General features: G+C 43.4%; 1 pseudogene across 1 annotated transcript; it reads right to left on the reverse strand.

Annotated features, from left to right (window-relative positions):
- Window positions 1-566: 566 nt before the first annotated feature.
- Window positions 567-25,170, reverse strand: LOC308096666 (SH3 domain-binding protein 5-like; annotated as a pseudogene). The gene is made up of 6 exons: window positions 25,091-25,170; window positions 22,141-22,222; window positions 19,840-19,927; window positions 7,215-7,516; window positions 3,328-3,401; window positions 567-1,313 (listed from the first exon to the last, which is right to left on the reverse strand). The product of its transcript is annotated as an SH3 domain-binding protein 5-like (transcript).

Here is a 25,170-nt window from a genome sequence, read left to right on the forward strand (position 1 = left end):
ATTCAGATCAGGAAGCAGGCCGCGCTTTACCCAATCAAATGTAGTGGGCGGGATTCACATGTCCGTCGATCTTTCCCCCTCGAAACAAACCCAAACTCATTTAACAATAGCGTCCGCGGAGCAGACAAAACCACAGAAAGATATTCACATTTTAACTTACTCTTTCATCATAGAAACAAGTGGGCTTATAACCAAAACCATCCATGTTCTCTGGGAGAAGTGGTGTTAGTGTTCCGTGTAGAAATATTGTTAGTGGGAATGAAAACATAGTGGCACCCACCGGAAGTGAAAGCTGAAGGCAGACCTAAACCCCGGTTTCCTTGCGCACTGGTGTTACGTTTTCTTCCGCCCAGAGCCAACAGACATAGAACAAACAGCAGAGGGCGCTGTTTTTCATTTTCAGTTGGATATGGGTTCCCAGATTGGGTGCTGAGTGACGACCAGTGCAGGAAAAATGGAGAAATGATTATAAAATAAATCATTTATAAATAAAACGCTCGCACAAACGTATATATATATGATTTGTTTGGTCTACTCTGTATACATATAACGATTGTGACATGTATTTATGTTAATTGTTCTTGTAGTAGAACAGAGCAGCCACGTGAGGGCTGACGGCGGAACTGCGGCGACGCTGCTCGTGGATCTGCTCCGAGATCGTCTCCAGGTTCCCAAGGGCCGTCCTGTACTCGTCTTTGTCCCGGGACAGCCTGGCCTGGAGCTCGTCCTTGTTCCTCTCCAGGGCGTCCAGCCGCACGTAGTACTTTGCCTTCAGCTCAAAGTAAGGCTTGGACTTCTTGACGGCGCGTCTGAGCTTCTTCTCCAGATGTTTCGCACGGCTCACGGCCGACGTGGACTTGGCCACCATCTCCTGGTGGACCAGCTCGCTGCTCGCCTTGGTCCGCTCCGCCTCCGTCAGCCTCCGGGTGGCGTGGTCCAGCCTCTCCTGCCAGGCGGCCGAGTCGAGCTCTTGCCGGTTGTCGTCCCTCAGCTGCAGCGCGGAGGAGATCATGTCCCTCACCGCCTGCAGAACGTCCGTGGCCTTCTCGAAGTCCTGCGTGGCGTTGTGGGCTTCCAGCTGAGCCTGCGTGGCCGCACTGCAGGCCTCCCAGTAGGGCTTGGACTTCTCCATGGCCTTGCCGCCGGCCTTCTTCCTCAGCTCCACCAGCTCGGCCGTGGCATCCTCCAGCGCCCGGCGAAAGCTCTGCCGGGCGTCCCGCAGCTGTGTCTCGCGTCTGTTGATGTCGGCAGAAGACTGGTTGAGTTTCTCCAGCTCTGCCTGGATTCTCGGGTCCACCGCGTCGCTTTTGTTGCTATCCGTTTCTTCAGAAAATGTCTTATTGCTTCAGTCTGTTTCGTCTGACTGCAGCGAAATCTCGCAAACTATAAACCATTATAGAAAAGACAAAGCCATATATAGACAGTAGAAATAACCATATATATATATATACATATATATATATAGACAATGGACATTACCATATATGAGCAATAGACATAACCATATATAGACAACAATAGTGTTACTGCAGTGTTTAACACTTCAAATGGCCATAACTCGGTGATAATTGCTCTGATCAGCTCAATATAGGACTAACTGACTAAACTAAAGCACTGTAACTAAAGTTAATAAGGACAAGTAGTTCCAACTGCTTTTTAAAAAATCACACCCAGTGTGAAGTGGTAGGTTTCATGGGAATGTCACATCAGAGTGAGTGGTGCTATTTATAGGTTACAAGTAAGACGTGCGAACGCTGGAAGCGAACGCAGCTCGAAAATATTGTGTATTTACAGACTTGTAATCCGTGTTATTTCACCGTGATGGGGAGAGAACATTGACATTGTGTGTGTGTGTGTGTGTGTGTGTGTGTGTGTGTGTGTGTGTGTGTGTGTGTGTGTGTGTGTGTGTGTGCAGAGCATTGTCTAAATTCCTGCATTCTGGCGCACTCTGCCGGCTGCAAATAGGCAGTGTACGCACGTGAGTCACATGGGGGCGCGAGGCAATGACAGCGTGAGTCACATGGGGGCGCGAGCCAATGAGAGCGTGAACACAGAGACACAGATGGAGACACAGATGGAGACACACACACACAACCCAAGCACAGTTACATAGTAAGCTCCACTTGGTCGGAGGCCTCCTTCCGCGTTTGCAATTAATGTCATCACGCGTCTCGCTAGCCAATCACAGTACTGAGCAAAGGGTCTGAATTCCAATGAGCCAATCACAGTACAGCGAAAGTACACAGTACAGCGAACTTCCACCACGGAGGGTTTGAAAACTTTTCAAACCCACTTATAGGAGCAGCTACACCGCTCAAAAATAAAATGTTTCTACACATTGGTTAAAATAACATTTTATTTATTTTAAAATATGTCCTGGATTGTAGCTTCAAGAAACCCCAAAGAAATCCAAGAAAGAAAAGCAGATGCATATAGTTTGGTTACATTTGTGTGTCATGTAAACGCACTCAACATGACAACGACATAAACAGCATTTATGGCTGCAACTGTTGATCATTTCTCTCTGCCATTATTCCATCGACTAATAACTTTTTCTTTCTTAACCCATTCCATCCGGGAACGCATCTCTGTCATTTTAGATGTATTTGGCTATACAAAAATAGCAGATATACAAGCTCATGAGCTTGATTTTTCTTTTTAAATCATGGACATTTTGCAAATCTTTGAATATACGTATTTTTTTAAGCGAACATTTTTAACTAAAATCTTTGTTAAAAATATTCGCTTTAAAAAACAAGGGAACCAGGAGACCTGGTACTGCCAGACCCCTAGTGGTTGAAATCTGAATGTCCGGACTTCGCATGACGTGTGTGCAGAGGAAAAGAGGGACAGACCGACCGACCGACCTACCGACCGACCGACAAAGCCTCATGTAGGCCGACCCCCTGGGTCTGGCAAATATATATACATATATTCAATGATGTACAGAAATATTCACGATAAAAAAAAAGCAGATCTACAAGCTCGTAGCGCGGCACTCGGTGCCGCGCTATGGGCTTGTAGATCTGCTATTTTTTAATAGCCAAAGTATAAAATAATGGTTAAAGTGGTTACACAGATATGCGTTCCCGGGTTTTAATGGGTTTAAATATAGTATACAGGGTATTCACCTGTTTCCTAGGCTGTGTTTTCCACTTCCTGTCGATTTCATTGGATATCATTGGTCATCTGACCAGTTTCATTGGATTTCATTGGATCAAATCGACAGGAAGTGGAAAATACACAGCCTAGGAAACAGGTGAATACAGCGCTGTGTCAGGAACCAGGTCTTCTTGTTGCGGGTGACCAGGGGACCCCCGCTGTCACCCTGGCAGGAGTCCCGCCCCCCTGGCGCACATCATGTTCCTGGTCATGGGCAGGTGGGTGTGGGCCCTGCACTCCTACAGGGAGGGAGGATACTTTACTGACACGGTCCGGTTATCAGCGGTACAAGTAGTACAGTCAAAGGTTATGTGGTGGAAAAAGTACTCACTTTTTTTTACTTAAGTAAAAGTATCAATACTGCTATGTAGAAATACTCTGTTACAAGTAAAAGTCTGGAAATCAAAATGTAAGCATAACCATGACTATATTTAAGACTAGCTTAAAAACCTTTCTCTATGATAAAGCCTATAGCCGAAGTGTATAGACTCAGTCACCCTATAGTCATCCTCTCTCCTCTCCCCTCCCCCTCCCCCCCTCCCCCCTCTCTCCTCTCTCCTCTCGTCCTCCCTTTTGGTTGTGTGGGTTTGTGTCCCATTGGTACAATCGTAATTAACCCTGTACGGATTCACGCTCTAGTAAGGCCTGCCACTAATTCTACACCCGGGGACCCGCTCCCCGGAGTTTCTTTTATCTCCCACGTCGCAGGTCCATGGACTGTCACTACGGACCCCCAGCTGCGGCTCAAGACTGTGACTGCAGACCGGGCCTCTCCATGGAGCATGACCGTGGATTTCTACTACATTACACTATACCACTACACTATAATGTATATTATCTTAACATTCTTATATTATACCATTATATACTGCATACACATTATCGCTGTACTATATTATATTATCATATACTATCTTACATTATTATATTTGCTACTATTGTTATTGTTACTACTTGCATCTCTTTCTGTCTCTCCTCTGTCTGTCTCTCCCTCTCTCTCTCTCTTCTTTCCCCCCCACATGGTCGAGGCAGAAGGCCGCCCACCCTAGAACCTGGCCCCTCCCACCCTAGAGCCTAGGGTATGCCTGACGTTTCTTCCAGTTAAGAGGGAGTTTTTCGTTGCCACTGTCGCAAAATTGCTTGCTCAGGGTGGGACTGAGGGGTCTCTGCTCTACATGTAAAGTGTCTTGTTGTTCAGGATGGACTGTGGGGTCTCTGCTCTACATGTAAAGTGTCTTGTTGTTCAGGATGGACTGTGGGGTCTCTGCTCTACATGTAAAGTGTTTTGTTGCTTAGGATGGGACTGTGGGGTCTCTGCTCTACATGTAAAGTGTCTTGTTGCTTAGGATGGGACTGTGGGGTCTCTGCTCTACATGTAAAGTGTCTTGTTGCTCAGGATGGGACTGTGGGGTCTCTGCTCTACATGTAAAGTGTCTTGTTGTTCAGGATGGACTGTGGGGTCTCTGCTCTACATGTAAAGTGTCTTGTTGCTCAGGATGGGACTGTGGGGTCTCTGCTCTACATGTAAAGTGTCTTGTTGCTCAGGGTGGGACTGTCGGGTCTCTGCTCTACATGTTAAGTGTCTTGAGACAACTTGTTGTGATTTGACACTTTAATAAAATTTAATTGAATTGAATGTCCCATTTCACAACAAAAGTATTGGTATCAAAATGTACTTAAAGCACCAAAAGTAGAAAGCACTCATTATACAGAATGTCTCGTTTCACAAGTTTTCAAATGTATAAAATGTATAACAATCTTTTGAAAATCTACAAGCTCACAATGTGTCGCGATGCGACGCATTGTGAGCTTGTAGATCTGCTATTTTCAAATGGCCGAAATGTATATAGGGCTGAAGTGGTTAATGTATGTTTTGTAATAATAATCCAAATCTATAAGTAACTTGTAACTAAACGTTTTCAAATAATAGTGGAGTAAAAGTACAAAAGAACTCGAGGGAGTGCAGTGCTCGCCGTCGCATAGTTCAGGATATCCAGTAGTCCAGAACCGCCGAGCCGACCAATATGGACATATATGGGCATTCCAATATATGGGCATATACTGATGACATCAGGGATCTCCATATATGGGCATAAAAGGGACAAGGACTGACAGAAACAGACATATCCATATATGGGCGTGAGGTTTAGGTGTGAGGCCCGTCCGAACTCTAGACCTCTAATAAGTTATTTTTTACAGAGAAAGGAGAGGTGGGGGGTTCTGAGGATTCTATTATCAAGATGTTCAAGGAGTGCCCGGACCGGATCAGAGCACTACGTCACGCCGGACTTCGCATGACGTGTCAGCCTGTGTCCCTTTTATGCCCATGTATGGAGAAGAAAGGGACAGACCGAGGTCCCTTTTATACAGACGGTCCATGTATGGACGAAAGGGGGCAAAGCCTCATGTAGGCCGACCCTCTGGGTCTGGCAAAAAAATAAGATGTTCAAGGAGTTAAGATCAGTTTTGAGTTTGGGTATAGGAGTCGAGAACCTTTATGTCTTTTGGTAGCTCATTCCCATAGAGCAGAGGTCTTCAACAGGGGGTCCGGGACCCCTACGGGGTCCTCAGAGTTACTACAGGGGGGCCACCAAATCTTTTTGTGATAGAATATTTGTTTTTACATTAACCACTTGAACCCTCGCATCCCTATTCTGAGGGGAACTTTAGCCGAAAATAGCCGATCTACAAGCTCACAACGCCTCGCGCTGCGAGGCGTTGTGAGCTTGTTGATCTGCTATTTTTGGCAAAGAGAGGGGGAAAAAGAGCAGACTAAGTACAGAGTGAAAGTTGATTTAGTATTGAGGGTTTAAGTGGTTAAATGTCTGAAAATACACATTAACATGAAACCAACATCTATGAAAAGCTTTAATCTGCAACACAAGGTTATGCATTACATGGGGGTCCCTGCTTCATCACTCACTCAGAGAGGGGGTCCTTGGGCTGAAAACGTAGAAGACCCCCTGCCATAGAGTTAAAGAATAATAGAGAGGGCACCGGATATGGCCTCCCATCCACTTTGCATTGAGTTGCTCACCCAGCACATGAGGCAAATTCCACCCTTCTTCCGGGTTGTGAAGTGTGACGGGCGGCGAGGCCTATATTTAGGGCCCCTGTGACATGTTTTGCGTCACATCACTGACGTGTTTTGCGTCACTTCGGTGCACAAGCTTGTGCGCAAAGCTCGTGAGTCGAGCCCATTGGGTCGAAACCGTTTTGGCCCGTTCATGTAGAGTGGCCCCAGTGGTTTTGAGCTGCAGTACCTATGAATGGCCAGCATGTCCAATGCTTGGCCTCAATCACAAAACCCATCTAACCCGCCTGCTCATTTTGCTAGGATTGGATGGCTTAGGGTTGAGGACAGAGTACAGCAACTTGCTATGGGCCTGGTCTTCAAGATACACCACAACATTGCGATCCCCCTGTATTTGTCAAAATACTTCCAAAATGTTAATGAAGTCCACGATCATAACACCAGAGGCAGCTCCACGAATCATGTTCAACCCAGATTTGGCTCAACAAAGGGAATGAACTCGTTCTCATGCTATTCATCAAAAATGTGGAATGCCCTACCAAAAGGAGTAAAGGAGTGTAAAACCCTACTCACTTTCAAAACTGCCCTAAAGATACACCTTCAGGAGGCTGCAATTCTAAAATGGCCCCTGTCCAAGTCTGTCTGTCTCTTATATGTCATCATGATTTGTGTGCATGGGGATCTCATCTTAAACAAGCTCAGTGCTTAATGAGATTTCCAGTTTAGTAGACCTTGTATTGTGAATTTGTACTTCCATGTACTGTTGTTCTCATGTCTTACTAAATAAAGTACATCAATCAATCAAATGCGCTTCAATGCAACCCCTGGGTTATGGGGGCTTGGTCGTTCCACATGTTGGTGGCAGCATAGTAGAATGCATTTTACCCATGTTTGAGAAGATTTTTGGGGGACACAGACGGGATTAGTATAGTGTGACAGTTAGAACTGTGAGTTCCCTGAATTCCGTTTGAAACTAAACCATGGGCAGAAAACCCGGGGTTCGATCCCCCATCCCTACCTGCATGGGGACCCTGGGGATCTCCAGGCGTTGGAGGATGTTGGCGGGGGGTCCCACCTGCGCCAGGCGACCCCACCCGCTCACCGTGGACAGGCGCATGGCGGCCAGCGTGCGGGCGAAGGTGCCGTTGGAGGAGGGCAGACAGACAGGCACCACGTAGGGGCCTAGCGGCACGGCGCGGCCGAGCCTCAGGAGGGCCAGGTCGCCGTCGGACGTGGAGACGTTGTACGACGGATGGACGAACACTGTGGAAACCAGACTGGTGTTCTCTGTGCGCTCGTCAACGGTGCGATCATGTTCTCCTTGGAGGAGAGGAGAGGAGAGGGGAGGAGAGGAGAGGAGAGGAGAGGATTTATTTTAGTGCATTTTATTGCATTTACAATTACAATGCATGCATTTAGCAGACACTATAGAACGACTTACTTAAGTGAGAGATTGGCGTAAGCAGAGTAAACATGGATTGGCATATGCAGGGTAAACATTAACTCAATGTTTATGAAGACAATAAACAGGTAAAGGTAAAAAAAAATTAAAATTCTGAAATTGTAAAAAATAGTGAAAATAGCACAATAGCACAATGTACAAACTAAGTAAGTTTGGGTCCTAAGAGTCCCTTCCTAGAAATGTAGTCAAATGTAAAATAATTGTATTTGAAATAGCTGTGAGTGAAAGTCATGTGCTCAAATAAATGTTTCAAAAGTGCTGGAGGAGAATTAGCTCTATTTGCTTGGACTGGGATTTGCTCTGACCATCGATTCACTATCAACAGAGATGGATTAAGACTCACAGTGGCCCCGGGCCATTTATGTATATTAGCCATATCTGTGATCCAGCCAATAGGGCATAGCAGTGGCGGCCATTTTCTGGTTCCACTTCAAAATAGGCATTTTTCCCATTGACATTTCCAAAAATATTTATATCAATTAATTTAAGCCTAGAATCAAGCCATCCAGGGTCCTGGTGAATCATGACCATTAAACATTTTTTTCTGTGATTTTTTATTTTTATTTTATATTTAATTATATGATATACTATATTTAATAAATACCCTTTGTTTTGCCGTTTTCAAAAAAGTTTTTTGACTGAATCAAACGTTTTATGGTCATGATTCACCAGGACCCTGGATGGCTTGATTCTAGGCTTAAAATAATTGATATAAATATTTTTGGAAATGTCAATGGGAAAAATGCATTGACTATTTTGAAGTGGAACCAGAAAATGGCCGCCACTGCTATGCCCTATAAGCTTAGCTCAGCTAATAATGAACCCACGGCACACACGTGTTGCCAACCACATATACATTAGGACCTTTTCCATCTTCAAATTAGGCCTGTTCCCTAAAATCATGCGCAGCCCTGCCTATCACTCAAGATGTGACCGGTGCCTGCCTCCTCCCAGACCTGCGTTTTGAATCCTGTGCCTCCCCCTCAGTCCTGTTTTTCTTGAATTTCTCGGGATCCGCAAGCCCCTCCCAATTGCGATTGGCAGTTAAGGTCATTACACACCGGCGATTATGCGAATATATGCAAAATTCTGACTCGGTCCGAATAAATAAAAGACGTCTTTTCGCTCCGCGAAACTGATGTGGAAGCTTGCATTGACTTTATAAGGTTTTTTAAAAAAACATTATTTGCATGAAAAACAACGCCCTCGGTGTGTAAGGACCTTAATTCAGTATGATCTGGAGCAGTCTGACCTCCTACATGACGTCAGGCGGGAACTGGCAGCGATGACTACCTAGTGTAAGACAGACAGACAGACAGACAGAGAATAAAGGGCATAGCAGTGGCGGCCATTTTGTGGTTCCGCAAATAGAAACCCCATTAATTTTTCCCATAGAGATTTTAAGCCTGGAACCAAGCTATCCAGGCTTTTTTAAATTAAATATAGTATATAACATAGTTAGATATTCAAATATTTATTGACCCAGAATGTTGACATGAAATAATAATCCTGTTTAGTGTTTCATAAGCGCAAGCGTGAAAAACAAACAAAATACAGCGTGGAGTGGCGGCGCTGGTAAACAAACACCGTCGCAAAAGGCTAGGATCACGATACCAAGGATTCGACAGTGATGTCACTACTATGCGACACGGAAGTAGAACTGCATAAAGACACCCAAGATATATTTAAAGAAGGTAGGGTCATCTACGTCATTTTCGCTATCATGCAATTCCAGCCGGCAGATTCGTCGCACCATGGGAGCCAGACTGCAACCGTGAGTTCAGTGGAATACATTGTGAGTTCAGTGGAATACATTGGAGTTAATGAGAGCCCGGTGGATCAGCTCATGAACAAAATATATTTCTGAATGACTGAGACCTTTGTAAAGTAATTGCTTCTGGAAAATAAAAGAAGACATATCACACATTGTTTTCTGTTGTGTTGCTTTTCGATGTGTCCACTGCATACGTTTATTGAGCTATCTAAAGAGCACAAAGTAGGCGATACTGCCAAGACAGAAACCAGTGTTGCCATGTCCACTTATTATAAGCGACTTTGGGCTTATTTTTCTGTGAAGTTGCTTGTAAATATTGGTAGTTGCGGGTTGCGGTTTTATGGGCTTTTTTCTAAAGTGTAGTTGATTATTTGGACTTGGGATTCACAATTTAAAAATTATTTTAACCAGTGGTTCTTAATTATGTTTATGTCATGGACCCTCAAATTAATATGTAGGCTATTTGTCCTAACCCCCCATCTGAAATGTTTTGTGCCAGATTTGTGTTGTTAGTGTTTCAAAAACCCTCAATATTTCACATTTTAGATTTATTTTAAATAGCAGATCTACAAGCTCACAGCGTGTTGTGAGCTTGTAGATCGGCTATTTTCAATGTATACAGTAAAGGTTTAAAGTGCTCATAATGGCCTAGTGCAAGTCTTCAACAGGGGTCCGCGCAACGCCTAGGGGGTCCACGAGGTACTGCAGGGGGTCCGCGAAATTGTTGCTTGATTAGACAATAAAAATAAAAATAAATTATATATAGATATATATGTTACAGGGTGAATGGAGAACCAGGTAGATTGAAGAAGGCGCGTTCGTTTTTACCACCCACCCAGCAATTCTGTAGAAGCAACACTAGAGGGAGCCACAAGCCAGGCTTGTGCACAAACATATGGCTGCGACCACACACACACAGTCACACACACACACACACACACACACACACACACACACAAGCGCACACACACGCGCTCATGCTTTTTTTGGTTTATTGAAAGCAGGACTGTTAAGATACTTTTATTGTGTTCTGGCTTTTGTTTTACTTTCTCCCTGACACACACACACACACACACACACACACACACACACACACACACACACACACACACACACACACACACACACACACACAGTGATCCATGAAAAGAACTATTCTGTCCCTATCGGTTTACAACTCAAACGGCGCTGAGTCGACAAGTGGAGCATCGGCCGGTCAGCGCGGGCACTCGCGCCTGGAGGCGCGAGGGCGCGCTTCCTCGGCCTCAAGCTCCACTTGTCGGCGCGCCTCCGTCGTGGACAAGCGTGTGCGTGTGCACGCGTGTTCAGCGTTCCCCTAGCGTAGCTTCCTGGTTGCTATGTGGGGGGGAACAACAAAAGACAGGTCCCCGTCGGCACATCAAAGCCCCGCCTCTCCGCGTTCTCCTTCTCCTCCTCGGAGGAGGAGGACGGTTTATTTCGCGAGGAGGAGCTCCTCCTCGCGAAATAAACCGTCCTCCTTCTCAGAAGGAGGACGGTTTATCACGTAATAAACCCCCGCCTCGCAGTGCCGCGTCCTCCTTCTCCTCCTCCTCCTCGCGAGCCTCGCTAATAAACCCTATCTCGAAAAGCCCCGCCTCGCCCCGAAGCCCCGTGCCTAAAAACGAGCGCTCTGTCTTCAATCTACCTGGTTCTCCATTCACCCTGTGACATATATATATACAAATATGTATATATATATATATATATATATATATATATATATATATATATATATATATATATATATATATATATGTTTTTAAATATCCATTTGTCTTCATATATTTTTTTAAAACATTTTCCACATTTATGTATTAAATAAATGATATCTATAAATGATTCTGTCCATTTTGAATAGCTTGTATACATGATTATTGTGCAATTGACAGATTGTTGTTCTCGGTTAATAAGGTATGTTTATTAATGGCAGTGCGGCCCACCTACTCACTGGACGATACTTGCCGCTGTTTAGATGCCTCAATAAAATTATACAGTGTGCTAAAAAAATCCGAATTGATTGGATAAAAACCTGTGATATGTCTTCTTTTATATTCCTGAACCGATTATCTGACAAAGGACACAATCGTTCAGAAATAGTGTTTGTTCACAAGCTGATCCAGATGGCTGCCATAGACTTCATAGTATTTCACCAAACTTCCTGTTCCAGTTTTGGCTCCCATGAGCATCAATGGCATCTGCTATGCAAGCAATGGCGTCGGCCAGCCCCCTAGGCTGTCCCTTCCTTGTTTTCTAATTTCCTTGAAGACACCAAGGATTTGTCAGTGTTGACATCACTAACGAATCCTTGGACATATATGTAACTAGATGAACGTGTGCGAGGTACACGTTCTTCAGCTCTTCTAACTTCCAGTGTTGCCAGATATTGTGAGAGAAATAAGCAACCAGGTCTGTGAAAACAAGCCCAAAAGAAGATAACTAGGCCAAGAGCACTTTACCTAGACATGGGATATTATATATTAAAAAATTGCCGATCTACAAGCTCACAACGCTTCGTGACCCATTGTGAGCTTGTAGATCTGCTATTTACAAAAAAATCTTGAGGGGGAAAAAGTGCAAAATGTGGAATATTTTTAGGAGGAGGAGGAGGAGGAGGAGGAGGAGGAGGGTGGTGGTGATATTGGTCATTGCACGTACTCCTACGGGCTGGGGCGGCATCTGTCAGAGGGGAGTGTTGGGCGGGAGGAGTAGAACGAAGGTGGTTTATGTAACGGTAGTACCCATATTGGCTCCTACCCACCGGCCACTTAATTGTGATAAACAAAGAATCCTCATGTGGGTTTTTAGACTAGTCCTGTGACCAATGTATTTGCCACAAACTTTACAAGAAAATGGCTTTATGGCCTTTCGCCTGTATGAGTCCTCATGTGTCTTTTCAGATTACTTTTTATACTAAAGCCTTTGCTACAAATTGAACAAGTAAATGGCTTTTCACCTGTATGAGTCCTCATATGTTTTTTTAGCCTACTTTTTACATTAAAGCCTTTGCTACAAACTGAACAAGTAACTGTCTTTTCCCCTGTATGAGTCCTCAGGTGTATTTTTAGGCTTCCCATTTGACTAAAGCCTTTGCTACAAACTGAATGTAGCGGACCCAGCTGGACATAAAAGGAGTTGGAGCTCGACTGATGAGTTTACCATTTTATTTGTATTCCCAACGTGAAAACTAGGAACAGAAAAAACATACAATACATAAATCACAAGTCAAATAAACATTAGATAGAGCATACATAAACAACCATAAGAAACCAATAAAACTCAAAGCATCCACAGTGACAACAGTACCAAGAAAACTGTTACACAAAAATAATAATACCTTTTTCCCCTTCCAGCTAGGCGCTAATGGCAGAGTTCTGTAACCTTCCGTCCTTGACCATACTTTCAGGTCCATTAATATTAGACAAACATTTTCTGTTCAGTCCTTTCCTTGACCATACTTTCAGGTCCATTATTAGACATGCAGTCTATGTGCAGTCTTTCCTTCCATGCCGTCCGTAACAAACATTTCTCTCCCCATGCTGTCACTGAGCTGGTTTAAATAGCCCCCTTTCAGGAAGCCAGCCGCCCTGACTTCCGTGTTCCGGCTAGAGCCTTCAAAATAAAGGTTTGGCCGTACCATGGTCCGTTACACTGAACAAGTAACTTTCTTTTCCCCTGTATGAGTCCTCATGTGTCTTTTTAGACTACTTTTTACACTAAAGCCTTTGCTACAAACTGAACAAGTAACTGTCTTTTCCCCTGTATGAGTCCTCATGTGTATTTTTAGGCTTCCCATGTGACTAAAGCCTTTGCTACAAACTGAACAAGTAAATGGCTTTTCACCTGTATGAGTCCTCATATGTTTTTTTAGCCTACTTTTTACATTAAAGCCTTTGCTACAAACTGAACAAGTAACTGTCTTTTCCCCTGTATGAGTCCTCAGGTGTATTTTTAGGCTTCCCATTTGACTAAAGCCTTTGCTACAAACTGAACAAGTAACTTCCTTTTCCCCTGTATGAGTCCTCATGTGTCTTTTTAGACTACTTTTTACACTAAAGTCTTTGCTACAAACTGAACAAGTAACTGTCTTTTCCCCTGTATGAGTCCTCATGTGTCTTTTTAGATTACTTGTTTCACCAAAACCTTTGGTACAAAAGGAACAAGTAAATGTTTTTCCCCCTGTATGAGTCCTCATGTGTATTTTTAGGCTTCCCATGTGACTAAAGCCTTTGCTACAAACTGAACAAGTAAATGGCTTTTCACCTGTATGTGTCCTCATATGTTTTTTTAGACTACTTTTTACATTAAAGCCTTTGCTACAAACTGAACAAGTAAATGGCTTTTCACCTGTATGAGTCATCACATGTTTTTTTAGACTACCTTTTACACTAAAGCGTTTGCTACAAACTGAACAAGAGAATGGCTTTTCCCCTGCATGAGTCCTTGTGTGATTGTCTAGACTACGTTTTACACTAAAGCCTTTGCTACAAACTGAACAAGAGAATGGCCATTCCCCTGTATGAATCATCATGTGTGCTTTTAGATTACGTTTTACGTTAAAGTCTTTGCTGCAAACTGAACATGTAAATGGCTTTTCATCTGTATGAGTGCTAATGTGTCTTTTTAGATCACATTTTTGACAAAAGCCTTTGCTACAAATTTGGCAACTAAAGGGCTTTTGCCCTGTATGAGTCATCATGTGTGTTTTTAAACTTCTCAATTGACTAAAGCCTTTGCTACAAATGTGACAACTAAAGGGCTTTTCCTCTGTATGAGTCCTCATGTGCGTCTTAAGAAGTCCCTTATGATTAAACATTTTGCAACACACTCTACAACTAAATCTTTTCTTCCCTGTGTGACTCTGCATGGAGGGAGTTTCTTTCGATGATTTCAGGTCCTGGGACATCTTGTTGCTCAAAGACAATCTCTGTCCTTCCACATGTTGCGTCTTGTGTGACTTCAGTGTGTTTAAAGGTGACTGATCTACACTGGGCTCCCACTCATCACTGTCTTCAGTGATGTCAGATTCCGAACAGTGTGAAGAGAGGAGCTGGTCATCACTAGTTGGATGTGATGTTCCACAGTCCTCTACATCAGCTTGTGTTTTCATGTGTTCAGTTGAGGTGCTGGCTACAGGCTCTGTGTCTCTGTTTTCACCATCATCACCTTCACTTTTCACTGCTAGTAATGTCAGCATTGGCCTAACAACCTCTTCTGGTCTTTGAAGTAGCTCCTCCTGCTCCTCTTTAATGTGTGGAGGCTCTGGTTCCTCCTGCACCAGACTGGGGCTCCTCTCATCTTCAGGGGAAACCTCCTCTTTACACACAGGGAGGTGCAGGACGTCTGGGGAAAAGATACAATGAGAGACCGGTAAAGATTTGAACTTTAAGAGTGACAGTTTATCTTTGTCAAGCCTGGTGTTTTATTTTCATTTCTTAATAGTTGTAGGTATTTATATTTATATTGTTTTTGAATTGTTTTGTACAGTCCTCCCCTCACGTGTATTCCTCAGGTAACTACCCCCTACCTCCTAGTGTGGAAGGCACACCAACGCTTTTCCCACAAGGGCATTTTCTTGCACCTATGGGTGCTTGGACTGACATGCACAAGCGTGCACTTCAGTGCAAGTACACACCTGCACGCGCGCGCAAACACACACACCTGCACGCGCGTGCGCACACACACACACACACACACGAAAGGACTGCAACGGAAATAAGCCGCTGGCTTTTTTGCGTTTTTGATAATGGTGTGACAATGTATGTATTTTACACATGTTTATTATCAATAAAGAGGTCAAAGTGCTAAGGCTGCAACAACAAATTAATGAATCAATTTAAAATCGATTACTAATATGTTGCCAACAAATTTGATCATCGATTTTAATTGGCAACAAATCACTGTTTTCTTTTATACCAACAGCGGCTGTTTTTCCAGTTTAATACCGTTTTGTAAAAGCACTAGCCGTAGCTAAAGCTATGGAATGAACCTTTTCGTCTCCCTTACAATCTGACGCATGCGCAATAACGACCACGAAGAATAATGAAAACAACTGGCGGCCCTGGACGGCCCCTGTGCAATTAACAGAGAGCGTTTCATCCACGTCGTAAAGAAAAGGATTACTGTGCACTTGCTTGGCATGGGATTAAGTCCACAATGTAATGCGGGAGCATTTCAAGCGCAGGCTTGTTGAATTATGCAGTAGACCGCCTCGTTGTGGCCTCGTTAGCTTGTTAGCTCGCTAGCCATAAGACCAGAAGCGGTAACGTGATGAAAGGATACAGTAGGCACCGGATCCGAGCACTGAGGAGCATAAAGCTCCCCACCACGCCGATGTCGATAAATAGACACCCATTAAACTACTGTAGGGTCTTGCAAGGTTGCAAGGTAACAGGATAGGAGGGCACTAGGGTCATCTGGGCACCTCGATGTAAAATTGGCTATTTTGTCCAAAATGTAAAAAAGTTTAATATTTGGAAAATGTTTTTTAGCATACATGATTAAAACAGGGGTCTTCAACGTTTTCAAGGCCAAGGACCCCCTAGCTGAGAGATGAAGCAGGGACCCCCACTACATATTGTATGAAATTGTGTTGCAGGTTAAACTTTTGCATAGATTTCATAAATGTTGCACTATGATGTTGGATTCATGTTATTGTGAATTTTAAACTGTCAACACTTGACCGTTTAAAAACCTGACCTGCATGATATACAACAAAATGTCATATTTCAATATTTATGCCAAACATCTCAATAGCTATACAATATGACTATGGTTCACACTTGCTATTTTATATTTTTAAGTGTAGCAACAGTGCAAACTCGTCATTCTTCAAAAATAGCATTATTTTAAATTCCACAGACCAGAAGTCACTTACTTGCCTATAACTTGACAAAAGCGCTCTTATTTTGAAGTCCACCGACCTGAAGTCAAGGGTTTTAAAAGGTTCCGGATGCATTCTTGTATTTTCACAAGATGTGCGGGCAATAGAGATGCGGATCGCGGTTTTAGCCGCGGTTGCCGCAGTTAACCGCAGTTTGGGTGGATTCGGGTCAATCAAATATAATTAATTAATATCGGATAAACCGCGGGTGAAATATTGCGGTAAATAAATTAATGACATCTAATATATATATCCATAAAATAGCTACATCTCTGCGTGCTTGTGTCTGTGTGAGTGTGTAGAGCAGCCTCTGTGCGATGCGATCACAAAATGCATTGATTTAGCCTATGGAATGTCGGTGCGTCTTTTTTCTTTTTTTTAAACCGGTGCTGCGCTGAACATACAGAGTCTGTATGTTCAGCGCAGCAGAGCAGTGTGCTCTGTATGTTGGATGCCGCATGTATGTTGGATGCCTGTATGTTGGATGCCGCACAGAGTCTGTATGTTCAGCGCAGCAGAGCAGTGTGCTCTGTATGTTCAGAGCAGCAGAGCAGTGTGCTCTGTATGTTCAGCGCAGCAGAGCAGTGCGCTCTGTATGTTCAGCGCAGCAGAGCAGTGCGCTCTGTATGTTCAGCGCAGCACCGGTTTAAAAAAAAGAAAAAAAGACGCACCGACATTCCATAGGCTAAATCAATGCATTTTGTGATCGCATCGCACAGAGGCATCGCACAACTAACTAATACTAAAACTAACGGGGAATACCAGAAAATAATAATATTTTGACATACGGGAAAAACGGTTGGTGCGGATATTTAAATTGGATAATCTAATTATTGCGGTTGGATAACAGGCGGATAATTAATTTGTACATGCGGATTCGGGTGACGTCAGAGGCCATCCGCGCATCTCTAGCGGGCAAACATTATCGCCGGTGGGATGCAGCTGTGCTCATGTCATACACACCTGTAGAGTTAAATAGTCACAGAGGTTTTTTCTATGTGACTCACGGGGAAAGAAGGCTTGAATGAGCTGAAATCGAAGCTAAAGCTAAACACTTGAAACATGAAAGAATGATTATGACTGGCTGCCTTCAAGCCTATAGCCCTACATGCAGGGCATACGGAGCAGCATCCATCTAGGACTACGCAGTTTATCGTTCCATTTGCCACTGCACGCTCTGTGTGTGTGTGCGCGTGTGCGCATGCGTGTGTGTCAGTGCGTGCGTGTGTGTGTGTGTGTATGCGTGTGCGTGTGTGGGAGAGAGTGCGCTCTGTTCAAGTGTTTATAGACAAATATCTAGTGTCTCTAGTCTCTATATGTGGCTGTTATAAAATGTAAAAAAATCCTTTGAAAATAGAGCTTGTAGATCGGCTATTTTCAAATAGTGAACGTTTAAATAGGGCTGAAGTGGTTAATGCATGTTTTGCAATAATAATCTAAATTTACAAAGTAACTTAACTCTCTCAGTGCCACGCCCCGAGATATCCCGAGTTTTTCCCCGAGTACCCTCAGTGCCAGCACGAGAAATCCCGAGTTTTTACTTTTGACTGCTATTCTGTTTATTTTTCATGATCACTTTCGCTTCCTGACTCCTTCAGACTCATTGGGTTCCGGTTTCATGACGCAGATTCCGTTTCCGGTTCTAATTTTTTTCCCGCGATCATTTTTGGCCAGAATAGGGAAAGTCACGTTTTTTCACGCGGTATAAAAAACAAACGGAGAGGTCCACTCTTTGGTCTGGGTGACGATCAGTCATCGTAGTCGTGTATCACATCGTAATTTAGCCCGATCAACGATTGTCGAGTGAGCCAGCGAGATCATCAATGTGTCGATTTGTTGCTCTCTACTGGTAGAACTGTATTATGGGTTTAAAACCCCAATCAGATCATTTATTTGAATGAAAAATTACAAAATTAAAAAATTAAAAAAAACGCAAATTGCTGGCACTGGGGGAGTACTTTATGAAAATACTCTTGGCACTGAAAGAGAACTTACACAGTTACTTTACACCACTGCGACACACACCCCCTCCACATGTGGTGTTGGATGAAATAAAGTCAAAGATAGCGAGCGGTGAATACGAACGGGTAACGGGGCGGAGACAGGTCCATTATTTGACGGGCGGGGGCGGGTCTGGTTTGTATTTTGATATAATCACGGGTGGCGGCCGGGTCGGTCTACGGATCTGATTATTGACGGGGCAGACGCGGGTTGTCAAAGTTGGACCGGCCGTGCAGGACTCGTGTCAGCTTTGGGTCCACACGTTTCGTTGGCAGTGGCTGTGCTAAAGTATTAGCGTGGTGTCGTTTTAAGTGAGACCGCAAGTTGGTTGTGTTTCCTGAATATTTAATCGTAACATGACAAAGCTTGCAGACCACGTTTGTTTTATCCAAGTCCTTGCTTCCTTCTTTCTCTTTAAAACCAAAGTGCACCCAAACATCAGCTTTGTAAGCTGAAGGCGCTTCTCTAATATAACATCACATCACATAATATAGTGTAGTGTAGTGTAATATAATGCTATTGTTGTCTTTCGCCGCCATGATGAAGAGTCCTCACTGAATCACTGTGAGAGAACTAGCTATTACAGCGAGTGCGACATCTACAGGCAGCGAACTGTCAGGACCGGACTTCTACCATTGGTTCGTTCCTGTTTAATCTGTGGAGGTTGTGGTTCCTCCTGGACCAGACTGGGGCTCCTCTCCTCATGTTGTGGAGGTAGTGGTTCCTCCTGGACCAGACTGGGGCTCCTCTTCTCCTCATGTCCAGATGAAACCTCTTTACACGGAGACAGAAGGAGGACAGAAGAGTTAGCATCAGCACAGCAACTCTGTGAAAACTGTTTTTTTTTTTCTTGGATGAGATTTATTCTCCTATTTATCGTTTTTCAGTGTTTTTATATGGTGTCCCTCTTGTATGACAAGGGTCCTAGAAGGAGCACGCCGTCTAGAAGAGGGTCTGTCTCTCTGTGTGAGGGTGTATGTGTGTATGTGCAATTCAGCTTCTGCTGAATTGACGCCACTGGAATCCTTCTGAACGAATCATTCATGAACGTCCCGTCTCTACTCCAAATGTAAAATTGTCGGTCATGTGCACCAGCACAAGTACAGGAGCACCGATATGTAATCAAACTTTTAATTCATTAATTAAAAGCCAACAACAACAATATAACAGCACAGTTTATAAGTAACATACAATGGTGAAAGTAGCCTTACAAACACATGGTAGGCTTCCACTGGGGCTTTATGCGATAATGTGGGGCCAGGATTTAACATGTAGCGTCCTGGCTGGCTGTCCCTCATCCATTCAGTTGCAAATTGTACCCCCTCAGTTTATGTTCTATAAAGTCTTATGAAAATATCAAAAACAGCAAAAATATTGGCTGAATATTATAACTATCATAGAGATTACAATAACAGTATTGAAACACACAATTTCCCCCTATAGGGCCTATAATATAATTATCTGAAGCTTGCTCCAGTGAGTCTAATTTACAATCACCTGCCCACCCAGCGCAGAGCGCACCGAGCGCAGTAGTGCTGTTATTTCAGCACCATGGACAGAGCAGCCGTTTAGTGATTTGACCCTAAACTCTTCCTGTTCCCGCGAGGGAAGTGGAAAAGGGCACAAAACAAAACAAAACAAAACAAAGCAAAGTTTGCTCCATTCCTAGCGTTATCATGTGCCATAGCTTGTAGAATGGACATCAGAAAGTGGTTTGGTAGTAAAAAAATAAAGAACACACTGTGACTACCCGTGCGGAGGTTTTTGTCTATGATGGATTACACGATAAGGAAAGACACAGAACTAGCGAAGGTATTTATAGTAGGGGGTACTAAGTGAAAAATCGTTACGCGGCGGATAAAAGCATGAAATTTGATACAGATGTCCCTTGGGTCATCCTAAAACATCCTAGAAGGGGTGCCCAAAAAAATCTTAAACAGGAAGTGAGTTATGGACAAAATCCAAAATGGCCACCTAAACTGTTGACCGTTGACTCAAAAGACACCAAAATAATCTCCAAAAAGCATAAAATGTGGCACACATGTCCCTTGGGTCATCCTATGACATCCTAGAAGGGGTGCCCAAAAAATTCTGAAACAGGAAGTGAGTTATTGACCAAATTGAAAATGGCCGCCTAGTGTTGTCGATTGACTCAAAAGACAACTAAAGAATCTCCAAAAAGTATAAAATGTGTCACACATGTCCCTTGGGTCATCCTAAGACATCCTAGAAGGGGTGCCCAAAAAAGTCTTCAACAGGAAGTGAGTTATTGACTAAATTGAAAATGGCCGCCTACAGTGCTGGCGATTGACTCAAAAAGCCTATAGAATCTCCAAAAAGCATAACATTTGGCACATATGTCCCTTGGGTCATCCTAACACATCCTAGAAGGGGTGCCCAAAATAATCTGAAACAGGAAGTGACAGGAAGTGACAGTCACTTAGTGGTAGCAGGGACAACATCTTAACTGTTGTGTGACATACAGGTAGCAGGGACAACATGTTAACTGTTGTGTGACATGCAGGTAGCAGGGACAACATCTTAACTGTTGTGTGACATACAGGTAGCAGGGACAACATCTTAACTGTTGTGTGACATGCAGGTAGCAGGGACAACATGTTAACTGTTGTGTGACATGCAGGTAACAGGGACAACATCTTAACTGTTGTGTGACATGCAGGTAACAGGGACAACATCTTAACTGTTGTGTGACATGCAGGTAGCAGGGACAACATGTTAACTGTTGTGTGACATGAAGGTAGCAGGGACAACATGTTAACTGTGTGACATGCAGGTAGCAGGGACAACATGTTAAAGGGATATTTCACTTTCAAAAAAACTTTGGGTAATTTTATCGTCTACTCAGGCTTTTGTGAGCCCCCCAGACCGTTTTTAAGGGGGGGGGGGGGTGCTGGTGTGTGTGTCTTTGATCTTCTGCTTTCCCGCACAAGGTTGCAACTTTGTTTAATTTCAAGCACGAGAACCTGTCTGCTCCCACACTCCAAGCACGAGAACCTGTCTGCTCCCACACTCTCCTACATTTTTGGGGCATTAAAACGCTATGGAGTTGTGCCCCAATAGAGGGCTTGATCTCTGGTCATATGAAGATTTGTACAATATATTATGTATTGGTAATCATTCATAGGGTCTTTTAAAAGTTTTAGAAAACAATTAAGTATATTTGGCATTGACAATATATCACTTAGAAAAGGATTAATGTGGAAGGTCATCTTATTCAGAGTGGTTTTTAAGACAATTTTGGGCATTTAGAGTTGTTTAAAAGATATTTAAGACATTTTTCATGGGTTATTTTTGCCAAATCCTTTAATATCAGTCTATTTACTATAAATGTAAAAGTTATATTTAGCACAATCAGCCAAAATGTCAGAATTATATCAACTTTTAGGAATCATGGGTCATTTCTGGCGGCCATTTTTGATTTTTCCTTTAAAAAACCCTTTAATGGGTCCAAATTTTTGGGCACCCCTTCTGAGATGATGAGATACATCCTAAAGAGTGCGTGTACCAAATTTGGTGCTTTTATCCGCCGCGTAACGATTTGGCCATTTTTTGTGCTTAGTACCCCCTACTATTACCACCATCACCCAAAATGCCACCTACACTTCACACGAAATTCAGAACGAAATAATAGCTCTCATGAGTAACAAGGTGGCCAGTGAAAGAGTGGAAGAAATAGGGAATAGCTGGTACACGTCTATTGTTTTCTAAACGTGAATAATGAGGTGCGTGAGAGGCTGTTGGTAATGGCCACTACAAAGCACCGTGATGCGTTAAGTCTGACAAACCTGGTCCTTTCGGAGCTGAATAAAGCAGGCCTGGGCACAGATAAGATCCTCAGTCAATGCTATGAGGGTGCAAGCGTAATGTCTGGGAAAAGAGGGGACGTGCAGAAGATATTGCAGGAGAAAATTCAACGACATATCCCATGTGTGCATTGTTTCAACCATCAACTACACCACTCCATGTCAGCTGAAAATGCACTACAAACCTTTTTTGACGTGTGTGACATGCTTTACCGTTTCCTGAAAAAAAAAAACTGTGGCCGTAGCGTACAAGGGAGAACGTCTGAAAAGGCTATTCGACCAAAGATGGACCGGTCACCAGGCTACCGTGTCAGTCATCGTTAAAAGTTATGACGCTATTATACAGTTCTTTGCCCAGAGTGACAGCAGCAGTGGCCTTGTGCCCACGGAACTGAAAATAGAGGCAGCCGGGCTCCTAAAAGCTATCAGTGATAGCCACTTCATGTTCACTGCAGTGATGGTGAACAGAATTCTTGCACTCCTTGATCCTCCTAACAAAGTGCTACAGGATAAAACAACAGGCCACTATACGGGAGTGGACGTTGGCTTGCGTGGAAAAGCTCCGGAGTGACTTGGAGTTCCAAGCCATTTGGGCACAGGCCACAAAGCGTGCCATGGGCGCACAGGACGCACAGCAAACAACAGATACAGCAGCGCCTCCACTGCCAAAGAGAGTGCGTCAAGTCCCTGCACACCTGCAGCAGTATGTGGTGGAGACCACTGTAGGCCAAGAGCAGCAGGACAGAAGAAGTGAGGCGGAGTGCAAGCGGCACATTAGACAGTGTTACTTGTTATGAGATGAAAACATGATTTAGGGAACGGAACTGCCAGCTTGTTGATTGATTGATTGATTGATTGATGTACTTTATTTAGTAAGACATGAGAACAACAGTACATGGAAGTACAAATTCACAATACAAGGTCTACTAAACTGGACGAGCTGATCCGTCGTGGCCCGAGCGGACAGCGTGTCCTGTTCTATATAGAAAACACATTTGCATGGGAATAACTCTGACAATAACATCTGTGTTCAGTACCAAACCATGTTTCACAATGAAGTTTTGTTATGAGATTATTACTTTGCACATTATACACTTTAGAATGATACCAAAAATCACATCCTCATTCATCTGTAAACAAGACCAGGAGACCTGGTTCTGCCAGACCCAGAAGGAACACATTCCTAGTAGGCAACACACCTAAAAAAAACACTTTATAAGTGAAAAGTATAAAAAAAAGTATAAATCATTTTATGCATTTTGTGTGTGTGTAGCATTTTGTGTATAGGGGTATTTGGTTGTAGATTTGTGTATAGGCTAGAACAGCAAACCTTCCAGTCTGATTACATTCACCTGTCCCTGGTCAGTCAGTGCACAGAATAGGCTCTATGCACAGCAGCCATATTGTGAAGACATTCACAGGTGTTACCAATGATACTAATGAAGGCTCTGTTCCATTTAGTGTAGCACAGTGGTTCTCAGATTTTTCAATTTCCACGACCCCCATAACTCTGAGAGAGTACAAATGGAACCAAATCCATTTGTACTCTCTAAGAGTTACACACTCGTAAGGGGCCATTTGGAAACCCCTTAAGGAACCATGAGGGTCCCTGGACCCAAGTTTTAGAGCCACTTGGTGTAGCAGAGTGTTTCCAGTGAGCCAACATGTACAATATCAGCACCCTGACTTCATTAGTATCATTAGTAACACCTGTGAATGTCTTCACAATATGGCTGCTGTGCATAGAGCCTATTGGTAGCAAGTCCAGACCTGCTCTGTGCCCCTGGTGGTTGAAATCTGAAACGTTCCTGAACGGCTGGGGAGGAAAAGAGGGACCGACAGACCGACCGACCGACAGACAAAGCCTCCTCTTAGTTAGGGAATTTTAGCAAGATGTTTGGACCATCTGTGAAAAAATTTACTACCAATAGCTTTCTTCACCAATGTGTTCTTATAGGTGTCTAGAATCACCTCTCAATTAATGCAAACCCAAATCCTTGTGGAAAATCCTGGAGAGCCAATCAAAGTTAAAGAGCCCAGAGGGCTTGGGTGAAAAATATGGGAAAACAAATAAAAGTCTCAAACTAACTTGTGAGGCGTCTAACTAGGGGTTTTCAGGGGTGCTGAATCCATTCCAACCATTATTTTTGAGTAGAAATGTCTCCCTGGCCATCTAATATTGGTATATTGGTTATTGTTAGTGTATAATCAGTGTATAATCAATGGTAGGGGATTGGGGTGTTGTTGAATTGATTCTATTCTGAAAAATAAAATAAGAAAATATTGCTAAACACTTGATAAGAGTGTACACCTACTGTGCACATGCTCAGTGGGATACACTATCTGCATGTGGGGAAGGAGCGGGAGTGCTGCATCCTGGAAAATATTTCTGGACGATTTTAAGGTGTGGTACTTTATCTACTTTTTGGCATTTATTTTCCTCTGCTGGCAAAACTTTTGATTACTGTGAATTTAGAATATCAATTTTCTCTAGCCTATAATTGCTTACATTGAACAACCATTAGTTAAACAATCATGACACTTGTCTTTTAGTAGGCAACAACATGGAAGAGGATTCTGTAGCTTGTGGCTTAAGGTGCTTCATCTGTGGTGGTCCTGAGACTGAGATTCAAAAGCTCTCAAAAGTCACCAAAAAAGGCTATGCACAGATTTTGTCTTATTCTGCGAGTGTGGATGATGCAGCATTAATCAGAAGACTACATGAGGACTGGAAAAACGGAGATGACCCCAAACTAAGATACCATTTGGAATGCAAAACCGAGCTATACAGTCGTGCGCAAAGTATATCCACTGGAAATCTTTTTTTTCATTGTGATGAAAGTTGCCACGTCCATCCATCCATCCATCTTCAACCGCTTATCCAGAACCGGGTCGCGGGGGTAACAGTTCCAACAGAGATTTCCAGACTTACCTTACCAGAACAACATTAGCAACTTCCTCCTGAGGGATCCCGAAGCGTTCCCAGGCCAGTGTGGAGATATAATCCCCCAT

The sequence above is a fragment of the Gymnoscopelus braueri genome (assembly GCF_963280865.1).
Source record: "Gymnoscopelus braueri genome assembly, chromosome: 12".
Taxonomy (NCBI): domain Eukaryota; kingdom Metazoa; phylum Chordata; class Actinopteri; order Myctophiformes; family Myctophidae; genus Gymnoscopelus; species Gymnoscopelus braueri.